The following is a 21,997-nucleotide window of genomic DNA, read 5'->3' as shown; positions in this document are numbered from 1 at the left end:
TAAGTGATAATATTTCAAATGTTTCCAAATTGAGATTTGTTGTAAATATTTTCATCGGAAGTGTTTTAAAAGATTCTAATAAAAATATCACGACGAGTGCAGCTCGAAAATCTACGAAAAACAAAGTGTTTAACAGAATAAATGCCGCAAACCATAAAAAATCACGTATTTAAGAATTGTTTTGATGAAATATGATAGTTTAACTTTCATAAACCACAGCGTTTACTACTATTACGTCTTCCAATTGCTTCCAATATCTGCTAGACTGTATTCTGGTTGAAATAACATACATTGGACGCCTCACATTTTGAGAAATGACACCCAAAGTATTCAAAATTTCTAGCATGAACTACTTGTTTTAGAATTTAGACATGCTTTTCAAATAAATCAGGTTAAAAATGAATGTGGTTCAAATCTAAGACTTATTTATAATATATTTCTTCAGATTGAATGAAATAAGCCAATGTTTTGACCATGTCATGATTTTTTGTATGACCATCTCCTTTAAAATAATCAGGGTTCAAAATTTCCGACTCTTCTTGCAGTTTTTTCGCTTGGCAGTTTTCTAGTTCATTTATTAATGCTAGTATTATACAGTTAAACGTCAGAGGTATTAGGATACGTCTTTATTACTACACAGAACTATTTATTTTAGCTTTTATCAATCCCATTTTGATGTTTAACCAACCGAAAACCTATATACTTTATTTTCTCACGACATTTTATGCAACAATTTAAACATTTCTAACAATAATTCTGTGTCATATTTAAAAAAACAACTAATCTAGCTTACATTAGAGTGTTTACAGAAAGCAATTTTCCAAAATAAATTAATGTGTCATCATTTCTCCTTATCGGGACATTTTTTTGTAATATTTCTTTGAATTTTACGAATAAATAAACTTTAAGGTCAATTGCCTTGGGGTATATCCTCGAAATACACTCACGAAATTACAAATATTCTATTGAAAACCAATTTTTCATTCACCTCGGCTAAACGAATGTCTAGGCAAAAATGACATTTGAAGGGTTTTCACCCTCGTTTTTGTTTCAGTGTATATGTAAGTGTGATGTATCACCTTTTCATAAAACAGTACTAGATATACTGTCACTGCCATAAAAAAGTTTTATCATAATATCTTTTGTATGAGTTTCCTGACACTTTTTTGAAATTTTTTGGGCCTCGGCTAAACGAATGTCTATCACTGTAGCATACGATGCCGCCGTTCCGATGTATGGAAACACGCGAAGTGACCCATATTGTTAATATAATATACTAGCTGTCCCGGCAAACTTTGTCTTGCCAAGTTATGTTCGTTTGATAATTGTTAAGGTCATTCCAGCACCGCACTCTAGATTGGTTTCGTTTCGATCGTGTTGATTTTCTTCCCAGCTCATGAAAAATCAGCATTTTGTCATATAAACACAGCCACCATGAATACGAAGGGTATCGCGCCACTTGGGCGGTGGCTTCTATATTCGTCTGTTTTCCACTATAACTCAGTCAATTTTGAACCAATTGACTTGAAATGTTGTACACGGGTAAATACTATACCTATCTCACCACATTCCAAAAGTTGTGTCAATTGGTTCAAAATTGACTGAGTTATAGTGGAAAACAGACGAATATAGAAGCCACCGCCCAAGTGGCGTTTTGTTGCCTCAAAGTGACTTCAAACTCATTTATATATATATATATATATATATATATATATATATATATATATATATATATATATATATATATATATTAGACCTGTTCACTTTGAAATTTTTTTTCTCCGATTCTCCGTGACACATCAAATTATCAATCCACATGCAAAAACAAGTCTTCAGTCCAAAATTGAGCCAAATTGATAAAGATTTAAAGGTGTATCAAATCGATTTTGTGTTTTTTAACCGTTTTCACAGAAATTTACTCAAAAATCCAGAAAATTGCTCCGAAAGGGTGACGAAAATACCGTTAGGATATAGTTAGTATAATACTCTACAACTTTGCCGAAGATACTACGGTGTTTAAATTGCTTATTTCTAAGCTATTCAATAATTTTAGTTGAGAAATCACGAAAAAACACGATATTTTTACGATTTTACATATAAAAGTCATGTAATTTTACATTATTTTACGTGACTAAATTAATTAGCTATTTCTCCTTTGTGTAACGAACATTTCGTCCATACATCGTTTTTGTGTAGGAATTCGTTTTCAATGACTAATTATCAAAAGTATGTCACGTTGATACTAAAAATCGCGTAGAGTTGCCAGCACGATTTAAAACAAAGTTACCCATGATTAAGACGTCATGCCATCGTATTCTAATGTCTTTTGATTCAAGTATCAGAAATGGCGCAGATGATAAGGCTCGAGCCTGCGGATCAGAAGGTCCCAGGTTCAAGCTCAAATACATAATAAACTTTTTTTTCTTTGCAGCAGTTAGGATGATGAATCTGCCATGAGCCATGGCAATAGAAATACACTAGAACTCCAATGGCGCTCTCCATGACTTACACGCAATCTCCCAAATAATGATGATCGGGACCTGCCAATTAAGCCCATTCCAGGACTAGCTAGATATTTAGTTTACTTGTTGACAAGAAATTGTGTCGACGAGATCAGCTGGACGAAATATTGGACATCTGTTTGATACCGATTAATTTAGCTAAAACAATTCAATACGATGATGGAACTGCTTCTGGATGCAAAATTTATCATACAACTGTGGAGATTACTTGCATCTATCTAGCCACAAGCAACACAACTACACGATAAAGGGAAACTTCATTCTTACTATGCACTCTACGGTTTCGAAACAAGGCTATGATGCCAAATTGCAATGAGATGCAGAGCGTAGTCTCATTAACTTATAGCTGGATCGAGACGCAAAAAATCCTATTCCAGGGCTCGAACCTTGAGAATCTTCGAATCGGCAGTCTCATGCTCAACCATCTACACCAAATTGAAACTGATGCAGATGCGTCAAAGAAATGTAATGACGTTTTAATCATGGGTAACTTTGTTTAATTTTGTGCTGGCAACTCTATGCGATTTTTAGTATCAACGTGACATACTTTTGATAATTAGTCAATGAAAACGAATTCCTACACTAAAATGATATATGGACGAAATGTTCGTAACACATAGGAGCAATAGCTAATTAAATTAGTCACTTAAAACAATGTAAATTTACATGACTTTTACATGAAAAACCGTAAAAATATTGTATTTTTTCGCGATTTTTTAACGAAAATGGTTGAATAACATTGAAATAAGCAATTTAAACACCGTAGTGTCTTCGGCAAAGTTGTAGAGTATTGTTCCAACTATATTTTAACGGTGTTTTCGATACCTTTTCGGTGCAATTTTCTGGATATTGGAGTACATTTTCGTGAAAATACTCGAAAATACACAAAATCGATTTGATACACCTCTGAACCTTTATCAATTTGGCTCATTTTTGGACTGAAGACTTGTTTTTGCATGTGGATTGATAATTTGACGTGACACGGGTAGGTCAAAAAAAGTGTACAGGTCTAATATATATATATATATATATAGATAGATTTGATGAAGAGCTCGTCAACTAAGGACATCTGCGATCTCTTTCTTAGTCAGTTTTCTGACGTTTTCGTATCTGAAACTCTAAATGAGCACCAAATTTTCATAGCCGCAAACAACACTGAAATCGTCCGTAATGGTTGTTCCTCCTTGAAAGCGTCAACTAGTAGCGGTCCGAATGGAATTCCTGCAATTGTTTTGAAGAAATGGTGTTCTTGGTTAGCCGCGACCCCTATCTCATATTTTCAACTTGTCACTACAAGTTGGAGCATTCCCAGATCGCTGGAAACAATCGTACATCTTCCCCGTTTTTAAAAAAGGAAACAAACGTGACGTTAGCAACTATCGTGGCATAGCAGCTCTGTGCGCTGTTTCTAAGTTGTTTGAGAAAATTGTTTAAGCTTTTTTACTGCACAACTGCAATCGCATCATCTCGGACTACCAGCATGGTTTTATGCCAAAACGTTCGACAAACACTAATTTAATTGCTTACACGTCGTTCATAGCATTATCCCTACAAAAAGGCCAACAAGTAGACTCGATCTACATGGATTTTTCAGCTGCCTTCGACAAAATCAATCATCAAGTAGCTGTTGATAAAATGCGTTAAAAAGATTTCCCATTTGAATTTATTTGTTTATTGCCGTCAATCAATTCGTAGACCGTTACAATTGTTTATATACTAAAAGCTACAGTAATATTTTACTTGCATTACCCTAATTGCGCCTGACTTCTTGCATAAAAAGCTGCATGGGAGTCCATGATCATCACAAACAGCAAAGAGCCATTGATGAATGAGGATGATCCCCCAATCGTATCGTGCCTCTTCGGCCTAACCGACCTGACAATACAGTAGCATCTCTTCGTTTTTGGACGTGTACGAACAACGTACGAAAACCAACGCAGTCAGTCGGACATTGTCCTGTAGATGGGCTGGATCACGCCCGGAACCGGTCGACGTAAAGGTAATTTTAATCTTTTCTTGACGATTGTAAGAACGATAAGTGTTATGTCTTGTCTCATTTCGCGTCTCGTGTCTGTTGCCAAATTTGAGCGTCTTGGATTCGGTGGACCGTTTCTCCGTTGGCTGAAGCTGTCAAGATTGGAGGCTGCATATTATCGCCCTTTTTCCTCGCTAGTTCAGGGGTACCGCAAGGTAGTCACTTAGGGTCACTCATATTTCTAGTATGTCTTAATGACGTGCATTCCCTACTTGAAAAGTGTAAGCTTTCCTTCGATGACGACTTCAAATTTTATTTTGTTGTAAACGACGTTCGTGATGCATTTTTCCTGCAATCTCAACTGGATGTGTTCATTGGCTGGTGTGAAACAAATCGAATGGTGCTGAATGCTGGTAAATGCTTTGTGATTTCGTTCTCCCGAAGAGACGAACCAGCCAAGGGCTGAAAGTCTCTTAAATAAAGACTAATCAATCAATCAATCAATCAATCGTTCTCCCATAAACGCTCAACATTGCACTTTGACTACAAAATACGATCTACCATTCTTAAGAGAGAGTCAGTGTTTTATTAGAAACCAAACTAACTTTTCTTTTGAGGAACACGTCGCTTTCGTTACTTCTAAAGCTTCAAGAATGCTTAGTTTTATATTCCGTGTGGTGAAACATTTCAAAAATATTCAATGTTTGAAATTCCTGTATTGTTCATTAGTGAGGTCAATCTTGGAGTATTCGTCAGAGTTGTTTGGTCACCGTATTATATGAATAGCAAATTGCAGATGGAAGCAATTCAGCGCAAGTTTGTGCGTTTCGCTTTACGCCATCTGCCATGGAACGACCCCCACAATCTGTCAAACTACAAAGAGCGCTGTAAACTGATAGGGCTAGAGCTGCTAAGTGCGCGGCGCGATGATGCCAAAATGCTTTTCATTTCAGACCTTTTACAGTCGAACATTGACTGTCCACATTTGTTGTCACTCCTTAACATAAATATGCCCCATCGACAACTTCGCTCTAATGCCTTTCTTTTTGTTCGAGGAGCTCGAGCAAACTATGCTCATAATGAACCTTTCACTGGTATGTGTCGCTGCTTCAATCGTTGTTCTCATGTTTATGATTTTCATTTACCTCGTTGTACCCTTTGTAAAATGCTTTGTCAAGTTTTTTTGGCTGCTGTATGAATTGTTTGTTTCTGTTAGGTTGGATGGGTTTACAATTAATTAGATTATAATGTGTATTAGTATTAAGCAAAATTGTATCATTTGGAATGTATGTAATTCTGTTGATATCAAAAGATGAGAGGTTTTGCGCCCATTTTAGAAAGGGCTAAATGTGCTCTAGTCAAACGGGCTTTTCCCTACTCCAAAATAAAATAAAATAAAATAAAAATAAAATTTATGGACATCCCAAGCAGCACCTGCAACATCATCCAAAATGTGGCTTTCTATGCTTTGGTCTAAATGAGTTGCACTGAAAGCACACGCAACTTCCATCTTGTCAATTGAGTTGCATTTAAACTCTGAATTTCGTAAAGTATCGGCTTTGTTTCATAGAAATCACCAAATACCTCGTGTTTGACATCGATTTCCGGAGGCGGAGCTTACATATTCCTCTCAAGTGATAAAACAGTCAACTTGCTTTAAATGTGTTCTGTTACAGTCATGCAACATCTAACTCTGGTTTGTTTGTTCAGATTATGTTCCAAATGTGATGCGAAAAATTTTTCATTTTGACAGTTTTCTAACTTGTGACAAAGAAGGTGCAATGAAGTAAAACGTAACTTCAATAGCTTTTATGGTGTGTTGAGCAACAATTCTCTCTCAGAGCGTTTGGTGTAGTATGTAAGGTGCGTAGTTAATACTCCTGGTGTCCATGGTTCGAGTCTGGACGAAGTCTATTTTCCATTTTTTTTATCATTCCCTCTCATTCAAGTAGCATAACGATTCAGAATCTGCGCTTTTTGGGTTTCAAAGAAGAAGCAATTGTGTTCTGTCGTCTATAATACGGACAATGAATAAATTGCACTAAGGTTGCTGTGTTAAAATGATGAATAATTTTGGAGTCACTAGTTCTATAATTTCTATCGGAATTTTAATTGTCGTTTTTTTTGTCAAATGCTGACCACTTTTTCATGTCATCCAATTTTTCTTTTGTATATTTAGCCTTTTGTCTTATTCAACCTTTTGTCCTTCGACCTTTTGTCCTACTCGACCTTCTGTCTATTCGACCTTTTGTCTCTTTGACTTTTGTCCCTTTGACCTTTTATCCCTTCGATATTTTGTCCTTCGACCTTTTGAGCTTCGACCATATGTCTTTCGACTTTTTGACATAGATTCTTTTTAGAGGCGTTTTGCTGGACTTTAGTTTTCAGGGGTGTTACATGCAGTCTAAGCGAGTTTTAGGTGATTCACAAGGGCACATCATAGGGTTTCAGAGAAATTTCAGTGAATACTGGAGGTGTCGCAGGAGATTTTAGGGTTGCTTTAGAGAGATTCGAAGGGTTTTCATGGCATTTGCGGGGTTTGAGGTGGCCTCATGGCTTTCGGAGGGTTTTGAAAAAATTACAGCGGGTTTATGGGGCGTTAAGGGGGTTTCAGAGGCATTTTCGGGGATTACGGAGGGTTGCAGGTGCATAACGTGTGGTCCGATTGAGTTTCAGATTGTTTCCGTAGTCATTTCAGGAAGAATTTTAGGAACAATTTCAGGAGAGTTATAGTGGGGTTTTCGGAGGGGGTATATGGGTATAGGGGTGTATCAGAGGGCTCCAGAGACGTTCATGACTTGCTGAAACATCCTGGAGCCCTCTGAAACGCCACTGAAAACCCCTTCAATCCTTGTAACGCCCTTGGATCCCCCTGAAAGTCTTCTGAAACACCAAGGCTCCTCAGACCGACCGTAGCACATGTAGCCCCCTAAAATTCCCCTGAAACCTCAAATCCCCCCACAGTAACTTCTCTGAAAACTTCTTGAAACCCCCTGAACCTCTTGTAACGCCACTGAAAGCGGCTCTCTCTTAAACGCTTCACTGGGTGCTGTTACCTCCCAAGCATTATTTTTTAGTCAGAGTTTCTTGAAGTTAAAACCATCATTAAACTGAAATAAAAGATCGATCTTAAAACTCGACAAGACTATTAGCCATCAAAATGATAGTTGGAATAGTTACTGTTATTGTTACATTTTCTTATGGAGCATCCACAAATGACGTAGCATTTTTTGGACAAATTTACAACACCCCGTAACCTATTTTATCATATCTAATACATGGCTCGTAGCAATTTCAGGGACTCCCCCTCTAAAATGCTACGTGATTTATGGATGGTTCCTTATGAATAATATGGCGCTCGCTCTTGTGTAAAAAACCTTCACATATTCACTTAATCTGGAACACCTAGATCTCAGCATTTTCTCAAACTATCGCCGAAATCCGCACAGCCGAGATCTCAGCAACTCTGACAGTTCATAACTGAGATTCGGCAACTGTTTTGCTGAGAATCAGCTAACAAACGTCATTTTCACTGAGAGTTTGTGAGTTTGCTGAATAGTCGGCTGAGCGCAAAAAGCCAAGCCCGCGAGAATTTTTTAAGTGTATAGAGAGAGGTTTTAGTGTAATGCTACATACATCAGATCCAGTTGGAGATAATACTGGTCATGCATAGATTCTCAACAACTAAGTCCTGTTGTGAGATAGGCAATTAGAATGTTTAACAATGGCATAGTGAACTTCAAGTGCAGTCAAGTACATGTAATTCCACGAAACTTTGCAAGTCCTAGCGATTTGCTTACGTCCAATTTAGTTTACTTCACCCTGTAATGGACCTCGAACGAAGATGCAGTGTATCAACAATTGATGTATTTGTTACTTTTTATTTGAACATTTTCGATGTGGTTCTTTAAAGGTATGTTTTAAATAGTATGTGTTTGACATACGATTATTTTCAATTATCCGGGGTCTCGAATATCTGTGATTTGAATATCTGGCGAAGAAGGGTCGATTATCCGGGTAAAATCGTGCATGGTAATTTCTCAGATCTTGACGAAAGTTTTTTGCTTTTTGCCTTTCTCGTACACTAAGTGTACTGTTCACTCAAAAAACGATTTTTCGAAAAAAAGCTCGGAGGACCAAGTCGCATATACCAATCAACTCAGTTCGACGAATTAAGATGATGTCTGTATGTGTGTATGTATGTGTGTAGTGTATGTATGTATGTGTGTGCGCAAAATAATTTCACTCACTTTTAAGGCCCTTCCCATTGGCCGATTTTTCGGATTATAGCTCGAATCGAACCGGAATTTTACCGCATTATTTGCTTTTAAAAATTATCCGGATCGGTCCCGGCGTTCCGGAGTTATGGCCATTTCAGTGATCCGGACCAGCACCGGTGGAACTGGCCGTATGTAAAACTGAATCTGGCCCCATGATGCGACACATCAAACTGCGGTGATTTTAGTAACCTTCAGCATGGTTGACGAATTTAGTGCGGATATCAATACTGGACGTCAATACCACGATGTCGGCCCAAAATCCAAGATGGCGGCTCCAAATTGAAGATGGCGGATGTTTAATGGTGTTTTAGGCTCTAAAGCCATGTATAATGGGTATGTTGGTATGAGGAAGAAGTCTGGGGTTCAAAAATGATTACCAGAATATTCACGACGGCGGTCTAAAATCAAATATGGCGGCTTAAAATTCAAGATGGCGGCTGTTTAATGGAGTTTTAGGCCCTAAAACCACGCAATATGGGTATATTTGGTAAGGGTAAGATGTCTGGACTCCAAAACTAACGACCAAAATATTCAAGATGGTGCCTAAAATCCAAGATGACGGCTCCAAATTCAATATGGTGGCTGTTTAATGGAGTTTTAGGCCCTAATACCACGCAATATGGGTATATTTGGTATGGTGAAGATGACCGGTGTTCAAAAATGGCGACTCGAATATCCAAGATGACTTCTCAAAATTCATGACAGCGTCTGTTTAATGGAGATTTCGGCTCTAAAATCATTCAGTTTGGGTATATTTGATATGTAGAAGATATCCGGAGTCCAAAAATAGATACCGAAATATCCAAGATGGCGGACTGAAATCCAATTCAAGATTGCGGTTTTCTTAAGAGTTTAAGGCTCAAACATCAAAAGCAAAATGAGCTCGATATGATTTCTTGAGCCATGAAATTTAATTTTGTCAAACGTACGAGAGTGCGATATTCATCTACATATCACATGACTTTCGTTGAAATGAGTATGCGAAGGCACGAGAAAGACACAATCACCGCTATCTGGATTAATAAGGTTTTTGCCTTTCTCGTACACTAAGTGTACTGGAAAGGCTATATGTTCACTCCAAAAACGACTTTTTGATAGAAGGCCCGGAGGGTCGAGTCACATATACCAATCAACTCAGCTCGACGAATAGAGGTGATGTCTGTGTGTGTGTATGTGTGTACAAAAAAACTCACATCACTTTTTGGCAGTAAACCTCAACCGATTTTAATGACCGATGGTTCATTCGATGCGGTATATAGTCCCATTGTTTCCTATTGAAAATGGTTCGAATCGGTCCAGCCGTTCCGGAGTTATGGCCATTCAGGTGTTCCGGACCGGTACCCCAGGAAGGGGCCAGATATGAACATGCTACAAACCCATGCATGCGACACATCAAACCGCGGCTTTTTCGATAATCTGATCAACGGTAAGCAGAAAAATAGTCAAAGGCCATATCTGAACCGGTAGTGTTCCGGAACCGGTTCCGGGTGTCCCGCCGGAAGTGGCAAATATCAAAGTGAACCAAACCCATGCATGAGACACATCAAACCACGGCATTTTCGATAACCTGATGAGCGGTAAGCAGGAAAATAGTCTCAGACCATATCTGAACCGGTAGTGTTCCCGAAGCGGTTCTGGGCGTCCCGCTGGAAGTGGCCAAATGTACAATTGAACCAAACCCATGCAAGCGACACATCAAACCACGACATTTTAGATGACCTGATGGACAATGAGCAGGAAAATCATCTCAGACCATATCTGAACCGGTAGTGTTCCGGAACCGGTTCTAGGCGTTCCACTGGAAGTGGTCAAGAATACAATTGAACCAAACTCATGCATGCGACACATCAAACCACGGCATTTTCGATGACCTGATGGACAATGAGCAGGAAAACCATCTCAGACCATACCTGAACCGGTAGTGTTCCGGAACCGGTTCTAGGCGTCCCGCTGGAAGTGGCCAAATATACAATTGAACCAATCCCATGCATGCGGCGCATCAAACCACTGCATTTTCGATAACCTGATGGATAATGAGCAGGAAAATCATCTTAGACCATACCTGAACCGGTAGTGTTCCGGAACCCGTTCCGGGGTTCCCGCCGAAGTGGTTAAATCTGAAAGAGAAACAAACCCGTACATGCGTCACATCGAATAGCGGCTTTTTAGATTACCTAATGAACGGCCAGCAAGTGTTTCGGAATCGGTTTTGATTGAGTGGCCGGAAGAGGCCAAATGTAAAAGTAAATTAAATCCAGGCATGTGACACATCAAATCGTGGCTTTTGCGATATCCTGATGAACAGTTAGCTAGAAAATAGCCTTACGTCACACTAAAGACAACTGGTAGTGTTCTGGAATTGGTTCCGAGAGTCCCGTCGAAATTGTCAAACCCTGCATGTGACACCTTCAATTTGCAGCGTTTTTGGTTAACGGATGAGCAGTTAACAAGACAATAATGTTAGACCATATTTGGTTCAGCCGGTAGTTACCCGGAATCAGATCCGGGTAGTAAAATGTAAAATTTAACCAAACCCATGGATGCGGTACATCAAATCACGACCAGTCTTGTAAACATTCGACACTTTTTACTACCTTCATTTCGTTGCTGCAGTCGGGTGTCAGTCGGCTTTGTTACATTCGTGCGCTATCGTTACCTACACACAACACGAGCAGTAGAACGAAGATCAATAAACATAAGAAAGGGTCCAATCAATGTCATTTGACACGATGACATGTGTCTAATTCTAGCTTTACGCGTAGATTTTCAGCCAATTCCGATTATGAATGTTAATATTAGTTTATTGTTGCATGATGCATTGAATACGACACACACAGCTAATCGCGTTCGGTAATTTTTACCGAAATCTCAACCGCTGAGCGTTCGGTAATGGATTTTTAACGAAATTCTGTAAAAAAAAATAACAAATTTCGGTAAAATGTTATCGTTTATCTGTCAAACTCTAACGAACTTCGGTAGAAGTTGCTACCTTTACCGATTTTTTCCTGTACCGTAAAACGGGGTATCTTTGATAATGCGGGTAACTTTGATAGTGCGACAGGCATTGTATAGTTTATCCTATAACTATGATTCCTTCAACCAGTTAAGAAAAAGGCAAACGTAGACCAATTCTATACATATGAAAGTTTATCTTAGACGTATTTTCATTAAAACCTAGTTTATAAACAACTTTTTGGACAAAAACCCAAATTAATCCATCTAGTGGTGATAGTGCCTTTCTCGTCGAACATGTTCTCACAATCTTTCCGGCAACGTAAGTCAAAGTGTTTCTGAATCCGAATATTTTTATAGAAATGCAAGCATTTATCAGACATCTTTGAATTGACTCAAAACTTATTGATTTCACATAGTCCGACATTATGTTCAACGTATAAGCAGGGCTGAAAAATATCAGACTTCTCAGTTGACTGCTTGAGCACTTTGTTGAGCACCTTCACTAACACTGGAGGCTGATCAACATCAAGACGATACTAACAAGCTAAGCTATAACTCTTTACACAATCACAGATCACACTTTTTTTTTCTGAACATTTGGGCTGTATCTTATTGACCGTTGAAAACAAGAGCGATAGGTAGTGAGTATAGTGCGACGTCTGTTTGTATGTGGATTTAATTTGTAAGATTTTGTTCTCCAACACATATTTATCGCTTGCATTGGTTTTATTTACTTTCGTAGTTCCGGCGAAGCACCAAACGCTGGTTGTGCAACCCTACCGGTAGTATGTAATGTGGTGTGAGCCTATTTTCTAGTTAACCGTTCCTCGGGTTATTCAAAAAGCCGTGATGTAATATGTTGCATGGTACATTTGGTTACTTTCGATGCGGTACCGGAACAGGTTCCGGAGCACACCGGGTCTCCCAAATATAGTCTGAGACTATTTCATTGCTAACGTTCATTAGGTTACCCAAAAAAAACACGATTTGATTTATCTCATGCATGGGTGGGTATAGATCACTTTTACATTTGACCACTTCCAGTGGGACACCCAGAACTGGTTTCGGGACACTACCGGTTGTCTAAAATATGGTCTGAGGCTATGTTCTTACGAATCGATCATCGTGTATTCAAAAAAGCTGCTATTTGATGTACTGTCAAACACTTATTTGTGCATTTCGCCAGTTCCGGCGAGACACTCGAAAGTGGTTCCGGTACACTACCGGTAGTCTTAAAGTGGCCTGAGACTTTTCTTGCTGACCGTTCTTCGCGTCATCTAAAAAGCCGATATTTAATGCGCGGTGTGCATGCGTTTGGTTCCGTTCTTCATTTGACCACTTCCGATGGAGCACCTGGAACCGGTTTCGGCACAGTATTGGTTTTCCAAAGTGTGGTCTATGATTGTTTCTCTTGTTAACCGTTCATCAGGTTACCAAAACAGCTATTTATGGGGTTGGTTCTCCTTTACATTTGACTACTTCCGATGGGGCACCCTTAATCGGTGAGGAATACTACCGGTTGTTCCAAATATGGTCGGAAACTTTTTTTTTGCCAAATCAAGATACCTGAAAATCCGCGATTTGATTTGTCGCATGGGTTTGGTTCACTTTTTTGTTTGACCATTTCCGGCAGGACACCCTTAACCGGTTCCGGATCACTATCGGTTCAGATACTTATGGTCTGAGAATATTTTCCTGCTAACTGTTCATCAGGATACAAAAAAGCCACTATTTGATATGTCGCATGTATGGGTTTGGTTAACTTTGAAACTTGGCCACCTCTGGCGGGACATCTGGAACCGGTTTCGGACCACTACTGGTTCCGATATGTTCTGAGAATACTTTCCTGCATACTGTTAATCAGGTTATTGAAAAAGCCGCGGTTTGATATGTCACATGCATGGTTTTAGTTCAATTTTATATTTGGTCACTTCCGGCGGGACACCCGGAACCGGTTCCGGAACACAACCGGTTCAGATATGGTCTGAGAATATTTTCCTGCTTACCTTTCATCAGGATGTCAAAAAAGCCACTATTTGATATGTCGCATGCATGGGTTTGGTTAACTTTTATACTTGGCCACCTCCAGCGGGACATCTGGAACCGGTTCCGGAATACTACCGGTTTCGATATGGTCTGAGAATGTATTCCTTCTTACTGTTCATCAGGGTATCGAAAAAGCTGCGGTTTGATATGCCGCATGCATGGGTTTAGTGCACTTTTATGTTTGGCCACTTCCGGCGGGACACCCGGAACCGGCTCCGGGACACTACCGGTTCAGATATGGTCTGAGACCATTTTTCTGCTTACCGTTTATCAAGTTATTGAAAATGCCGTAGTTTGATGTGTCGCATGGATGGGTTGTAGCGTTTTCATATCTGGCCCCTTCCTGGGGTACCGGTCCGGAACACCTAAATGGCCATAACTCCGGAACGGCTGGACCGATCCGAACTATTTTCAATAGGAAACAATGGGACCACATTCCGCGTCGAATGAACCATCGGTCATTAAAATCGGTTGAGGTTTAGTTCAAAAAAGTGATGTGACCTTTTTTGTACACAGACATACATACACACATACACACACACATACACACATACACATACATACACACATACAGACATTTGCTCAATTCGTCGAACTGAGTTGATTGGTATATGTGATTCGACCCTCCGAGCTTGCTATCAAAAAGTCGTTTTTGGAGTGAACATATAGCCTTTCCAGTACACTTAGTGTACGAGAAAGGCAAAAATAGAAATTGTTGATATTTTTGTCATTTGTCAACCCCTTCAAACTATCTGCTATACGACTTTGTTTCAACTATTTTTTCAATGAAAGGATTCTTATTTTCGATAGATTCATCATAGTAGATTCCAAATCTGGCCTTGAATCTCTTAACGAAGTATGTTTTTACGAAATGGAAGCAATTTTGTAAATTGAGACATACATCTTCATACGTCGATAAACGCCTAAAAGTATGCAATGGCCTTGTAATTCCATATAGATGAATCTGTGTTGTTCAAAATTTGTTAATAAAACATTCAAAAACTACAAAAAAAAAATAAAACTCACCATGAATAGCATGTAATTATATGTTGATGTCCATTAAACATATGTTTTCACAAAGATAACGATTTTTGATTGCTCAATTCACTGCGTTTTTCACTCAGTACTCCACCAACCTAGCCACAAACTCATTTTTATATGTAGACTTTTGTAAAAAAAAAAAATCAATGCCAAAATTCAATACGGCGACAATTTATGTAATTTTAGGTGCAGAGTTCAAAAATGAATACCAGAACATCCAAGATGGTGTCTCAATGTTCAAGATGGCGGTTAGTTTAGTTGGGGTAGATATCCGGAGTCATAAAATCTAAACTGACGTTTCAAAATTTTGCGGCGTCATGACACTTGTTTGGTTTGAGTTTTGGATCGTTGTCTTATATTTTCTGAATATTGGATGTTATGCTAATATAAAATGTATCCATATTGAGTAGATTTAGCAAGCAGTTTTCATTTTGTATTTATGTCAATGTCATCAACATGTCGCTCGAGTTTTGTTGAAAGGATATTTTAAAGCACGAGAAAGGCACCATCACCGCTAGGTGGATTAATTAGGGTTTTTTTTTATTTCTTAAGGATTGTCTTCGGGAAATCGTTCAGGTAATTTATCTTTAGAAAACCATCATCGATGATTTTTTTTCTTCATAAATGCCATCATGAACTTCTTTAGAAAATCCTACAGAATATTCTTCAAATATTTCTTTGGAGAAATTTTCGAGAAGTTTTCAAGGAATTTATTCAAAAAGATTACTTCATTAATGCCCCCAGCGATATCTCAAAAATCTTCCAAGGATTGTTTCAGTAATTCTTTCAGGGTCAGCTGTAGATTGTCGTTTCAGAATTCCTTCATAAACTCTTCCAGCGATTTCTCTATAAAGTTTCTTATAGAAATTCATTCACAATCTCTTTTCGAAATTCTTCCAGAGAATCCTTGTGAATTTCCTTCAGGGATTCTCTTACAAAATCTTACGGGGTTCATCGGACATTCCTCCAACCATTTTTCCAAGAATCCTTTCTGAAAGTTTCCCATGAATTGCTTCCGAAGTTCCTGCATCGAGTTCTATAGAAAATTCTCCAGAAATTAATTTCATTGAATATCAGATTTCTAAAAAAAAGCCTTCTAGGACTGTTTTAGAAAATTTTGCATGACATGCTTCAAAAAATCCTTCATGATTCTTTTTTCGGAAATTTCTCCATTTTTGGAAACCTAAAGAAATTTCTTTAGAGATTCCTCCAAAAATTTCTCCGAAGACTCCTCCAGAGACCCTTCCCTGGACTTCCTCGGAAATATCTCCATTATATCGTACAGAAATTCCTCCGTGGATTGTTTCAGAAAATCTTTCAAAAAACATTTCTCTTTCAGAAGTATATTTCAGGGTTTCTTTATAAAATTTCTCCAGGGATTCCTCCCCAGATATTGCGTTAAGATTTGCTTCTGAAATTTTTCCAAGGATTCTTCCATGAATTTCTTCAGTAATTGTTCCTCAGATTTCTTTATAAACTTTTCTAGATATTCATCAGGAAAATCCTCCATGAAATTTCTTCAGCGATTCTTTAAGATTTTTTTTCCAAGGATTCCTTCAGAGATTCTTCTAAGGACTCTTTTGGAAATTTTCCAACGGTTTCTTCAGAAAATCTTCAGGAATTTGTACAGGTATTCCTTCGCGAAATTTTTTAGGGATCTCCTCAGTGAGATTTCCAGGGATTCCATTGGATTTTTCCTAAGGAATGTCTCCAGTTTTTTTTTTTCAGGGAATTCTATCATAAAACATATCATGTAAATCATAATAACACGAAGTTTACATGACTAAAATGAAGTTTACCATGACTAAAATGAAGTTTACATGACGTGTATTTTTTATCTGTACAGGAAGCAAGTGTTGTTGAATTTTTATTTATAGAAGAGAATGACGTCTGCTACGTCAGTCTGCCGGTCAATAGTGGGAAAGGCGAGTGACGTGATGATTGTCATATATAGATGAGTTGTAGAGAAGAGAGATTAAGTAAATAGAAAAATACAAAGTAGAAGGAAAGAGATGTGAAAAGGATTGAACCCAGGACCTTCTGCAATCGAATCAGAAACGGTAGCCACTAGACCAGCAAAGTCGTCAGAATAAATAAGAAGAAACGAATGCCCCAGAGGTAAAGCCTCTCTGAACAAAAAATAAATAAATAAAAAAATACGAGGCCGTTAAGCCCATTCGTGATGAACCAGTACAATTGTGCTGTTGAGTGATAACAGGTTTGCGATTTTTTTTTCATCTTTTTAGTCTTTGTTTGATGTGATGTAAACTGTTTCAATAATTCAGCCATTACTTATACTTGTATGTGTGCAAACAAACTTTCGTTGCCTCTGAGATTTACAACAACAAATTAAACAAAAAGTGAACAAAAACCGTTAAACATGAAAAAGTTTTATCTGAAACATTTTTGCCTTTCTCGTACACTAAGTGTACTGGAAAGGCTATATGTTCACTCCAAAAATGACTTTTTGATAGAAGGCCCGGAGGGTCAAATCACATATACCAATCGACTCAGCTCGACGAATTGAGGTGATGTCTGTGTGTGTATGTGTGTGTGTATGTGTGTGCGTGTGTGTGTGTCTGTATGTGTGTGTACAAAAAAACTCACATCACTTTTTGGCAGTAAACCTCATCCGATTTCAATGACCGACGGTTCATTCGACGCAGAATCTGGTCCCATTGTTTCCTATTGAAAATGGTTCGGATCGGTTCAGCCGTTCCGGAGATATGGCCATTTAGGTGTTCCGGAACGTTACCCCAGGAAGGGACCAGATATGAAAATGCATCAAACCTATGCATGCGACACATCAAACCACGGAATTTTCGATAACCTGATGAGCGGTAAGCAGAAAAATAGTCTAAGACCATATCTGAACCGGTAGTGTTCCGGAACCGGTTCCGGGAGTCCCGCCGGAAGTGGAAAATATCAAAGTGAACCAAACCCATGCATGAGACACATCAAACCACGGCATTTTCGATAACCTGATGAGCGGTAAGCAGGAAAATAGTATCAGACCATATTTGAACCGGTAGTGTTCCGAAACCGGTTCTGGGCGTCCCGCTGGAAGTGGCGAAATATACAATAGTACCAAACCCATGCAAGCGACACATCAAACCACGGCATTTTAGATGACCTGATGGACAATGAGCAGGAAAATCATCTCAGACCATATCTGAACCAGTAGTGTTCCGGAACCCGTTCCGGGGTTCCCGCCGAAGTGGTTAAATCTGAAAGAGAAACAAACCCGTACATGCGTCACATCAAATAGCGGCTTTTTAGATTACCTAATGAACGGCCAGCAAGTGTTTCGGAATAGGTTTTGAGTGGCCGGAAGAGGCCAAATGTAAAAGTAAACCAAATCCAGGCATGTGACACATCAAACCGTGGCTTTTGCCTTAGCCTGATGAACAGTTAGCTAGAACATAGCATTACGTCACACTAAAGACAACTGGTAGTGTTCCGGAATTGGTTCCGAGAGTCCCGTCGAAATTGTCAAACCCTGCCTGTGACACCTTCAATTTGCAGCGTTTTTTGGTTAACCGATGAGCCGTTTGCAAGACAATAATGTTAGACCATATTTGGTTCAGCCGGTAGTTACCCGGAATCAGATCCGGGTAGTAAAATGTAAAATTTAACCAAACCCATGGATGCGGTACATCAAATCACGACCAGTCTTGTAGACATTCGACACTTTTTACTACCTTCATTTCGTTGCCGCAGTCGGGTGTCAGTCGGCTTTGTTACATTCCTTACATTTGTTACCTCTTACCTACACACAACACGAGCAGTAGAACGAAGATCAATAAACATAAGAAAGGGTCAAATCAATGTTATCTGACACGATGACATGTGTCTAATTCTAGCTTTACGCATAGATTTTCAGCCAATTCCGATTATGAATGTTAATATTAGTTTATTATTGCATGTTGCATTGAATACGACACACATCGGCAACATAGCTCTTATTATGGAAGAAGACAGGAATAACAAAAGCCGAACCGTCTCCCGAAGCCGCTATCGTGGTGAAGTGCATTCGTTTGACATTTTTGTTTCGAACAGTTGTTTGATTGCTTGTGTTGCGAATGTCGGAGACAAAGGAGGCCGAATATCGACGAAAAGGTTCAAATGACTGTGATCTCTAACAAGACTGATCACGACTTATCGACAACCTGATGGAAAAATAGGGTCAGACCACATTAGATTCCCGGTAGTGTTGCGGGTTCAGCTGTGGCTTCGAAAGTGGTTAGAAGTAAAAGTGAAGCAAACCCATTCATGCGATATATCAAATCGCGGTGATTAAGTGAAGGTGAATAAATAGCAATAAAATATTCTCAGACCATAATTGGGACAACCGGTAGTGTCATGGTCCATGACTCATGGAACCAGATCCGGCTATCCCACCGGAAATTCCCATATATATAAATGAACCAAACCCATACATACGACACATCAAATCGCAGATTTTTTGATAATCTAATGAACGGTTAGCAAGAAAATAGCCTTAGATCACATTAGAGACTAGCTGTTGTGTAGCAGAACCAACGTTCATGTGAAAAATTAAATCATGGCTTTGTTTAATGGCCTGATAAACATTAGGTATGAACAACAGTGACGAATAGGTCTAAGTTCATGTAATTTTAGGTGCAGAGTCCAAAAATGAATACCAGAACATCCAAGATGGTGTCTCAATGTTCAAGATGGCGGTTAGTTTAGTTGGGGTAGATATCCGGAGTCATAAAATGATGACCGGAAAGTCTAAAATGACGTTTCAAAATTTTGCGGCTTCATGACACTTGTTTGGTTTGAGTTTTGAATCGTTGTCTTATATTTTCTGAATATTGGATGTTATGCCAATATAAAATGTATCCATATTGAGTAGATTTAGCAAGCTGTTTTCATTTTGTATTTATGTCAATGTCATCAACATGTCGCTCGAGTTTTGTTTAAAGGATATTTTAAAGCACGAGAAAGGCACCATCACCGCTAGGTGGATTAATTAGGGTTTTTTTTATTTCCGTTTTATCTAGGTAGTTAAAGCTTAAAATCGAAAGGCAAAGAGCATTTCTTTCAAATGCGGAACAACAATTGTTATTTTGTTAGGAAATCTACGAGTTCTAGAGAGCCAAAGTTGAGCCATTTGTGTATGTAGATTTCACTTTTTTACGCTCCGTCCCGAAAGGGCTAGTATAGAAAACTCCACTGATATTCTTCCAGGGAATCCCAAAGTTCCTAAGCTATAATACACCTTCTATTAGTTATCGAATTGATTCGGTCAACAAAGTTATCATCGCCCTCGTACTTATCGCATTCACCGCAAACTTCCTAATTCGCTTATGTTCACGTTAAATCATCTATTCCACATGGCATGCCCAAAACATACTGCCATCTGCCGCCGCCGAAGTGACAGATTGAGTTTCCTAATTAGGTACTTTGGGATACTGGTCGCGTTGGCAATAGGAAGAGACAGAGGCAGAGAGAGAGGAAGTTATCCCATTCAGTCGCCCGTTCTCACCCAATTTTCCGCACTTCCAATCGCCAAGGGACCAACCACCATGTGACATGTGTCGTAAAGCTACCCGACTAACCTCCTCGGTTTTGCTTGTGGGTAATACGCCCTCAAAGAAGGTCCGGGGTGGGTTATCGAACTTCGGGCCAATCTCTGCGCGGGCAAGGGAAAGAGGTATCCATTCATCCAATGGTTCTATTTATCCAGCTCGTTTGATTCATAAAATGAAAACATGACACTCGAAAGCTCACTTAAGCGAACCTCAATAAACCTTGTTGCCTGTCCAATAAATAATACGACAAGGGTCGCTGGGAAAGGGCGGGCGGCCCTTGGTAATTGGCGGCGGCCATGGAATCCCGATTCCGAGTGCCACCGCCGCCGCCGAACAGTCATTATCAACTTAAATTGGACGAGATATAAAAGGATTAGTGATGGGATAAGTAAAGCGCAAATAAAATTATGGCCACATTAAAACTTTCGTCCTAATTGGGTTTCTCCCTCTCGAATAAATGAGGCGACCGATCGACCGCGAGTGCACAGCAGCGTTCCCTGTGGTCTGTAATGGTGAAGTTTTCTTTCTGGTTTGTTGTCTGGATTGTCTGTTATCGGTTGTGGTGGCTAATGCTGGGCACTAGGGGTGAATGGAGAAGTTTGTTATGTATTGTTTGCTTTTGAACAAATAGAGAGAAAAACTTTACCATATAAGCTTGGAATGTTCACACCAAATGTTTAGAAGTTCAATGACCGTTTTGGTTCATCTATTACAAATATTTGCATGGAAGTATTTTTTTATGATATCAGGAATTCCTCTTAAAATTGCTTCCGGAAATCCTTCTGGGGTTACTTCAGGAATTTCGTTAGGAATTTCTTCAGGAACAACTATAAGGGTTCCTCACGGAGTTCCTCCACGAACTCTTTTAAAGATTCCTTCAGGATTTCTCCAACAATTCCATCTGTGATTTCTTCAGGAATTGTTCATCCACGAATTCCTTAAGATCCTTGATTCCTTGATCCAGAAATTTCTTCAGGAATTCCTCCAGGATTTTTTTCAGGGGATTCCTTTGGGAATCGCAGCAGGGATTCATCTAAAAATTCCTCCTGGAATTCATCTAGAGATTTTTTCCAGCAGTTCCTCTGGAGATTCCTCCAGGAATTACCACAGGCTTTCTTCTAGTATATCATCCAGAGATTCCTCCAGGAGTTTCTGCATAAATACTATCAGGGATTCTTACAAGAATTCCTCCAGGGTTCCTCCATGCTTTCCTTCAGCACTTCCCTCAGGAATTCCTCTAGGAATTCTTCCTGACATTCTTCCAGGAATTCCTCCTGGAATTGTTTCAGGTATTCCTCCAAGAATCCTTGGAATCTACAGGTGTTCTTCCAGATTTTCACCAGGAATTGCTGCAGAGATTCCTTCAGAAATCCCCCATAGAATACCTCCAGAAACTGGTTCAGGGATTCCTCCAGGAATTTCTCCAAGGATTCCCCTAGGGATTTCTTCAGGAATTATTTCGAGGATTACTCCAGCAATTCCTCCAGAAATTCCTCCAGAAATTCCTCCAGAAATTCCTCCAGAAATTCCTCCAGAAATTCCTCCAGAAATTCCTCCAGGAATTTCTCAAGGGATTCCTTCAGTAATTCCCACAGGAATAACTACAGGAATTCCTCCAGA

The 21,997-nt window shown here is 39.1% G+C and overlaps 1 protein-coding gene across 1 annotated transcript in view; it reads right to left on the bottom strand.

The window, feature by feature from the left end:
• LOC109622842 (5-hydroxytryptamine receptor-like) overlaps positions 1–21,997 on the bottom strand; it is a 668,994-nt gene that overhangs the window by 519,567 nt on the left and 127,430 nt on the right. The gene's annotated exons all lie outside the window — the stretch shown is intronic.

This window comes from Aedes albopictus, chromosome 2 (genome assembly GCF_035046485.1).
Source record: "Aedes albopictus strain Foshan chromosome 2, AalbF5, whole genome shotgun sequence".
Classification (NCBI taxonomy): domain Eukaryota; kingdom Metazoa; phylum Arthropoda; class Insecta; order Diptera; family Culicidae; genus Aedes; species Aedes albopictus.
This window is presented reverse-complemented; position numbering and strand designations above follow the sequence as displayed.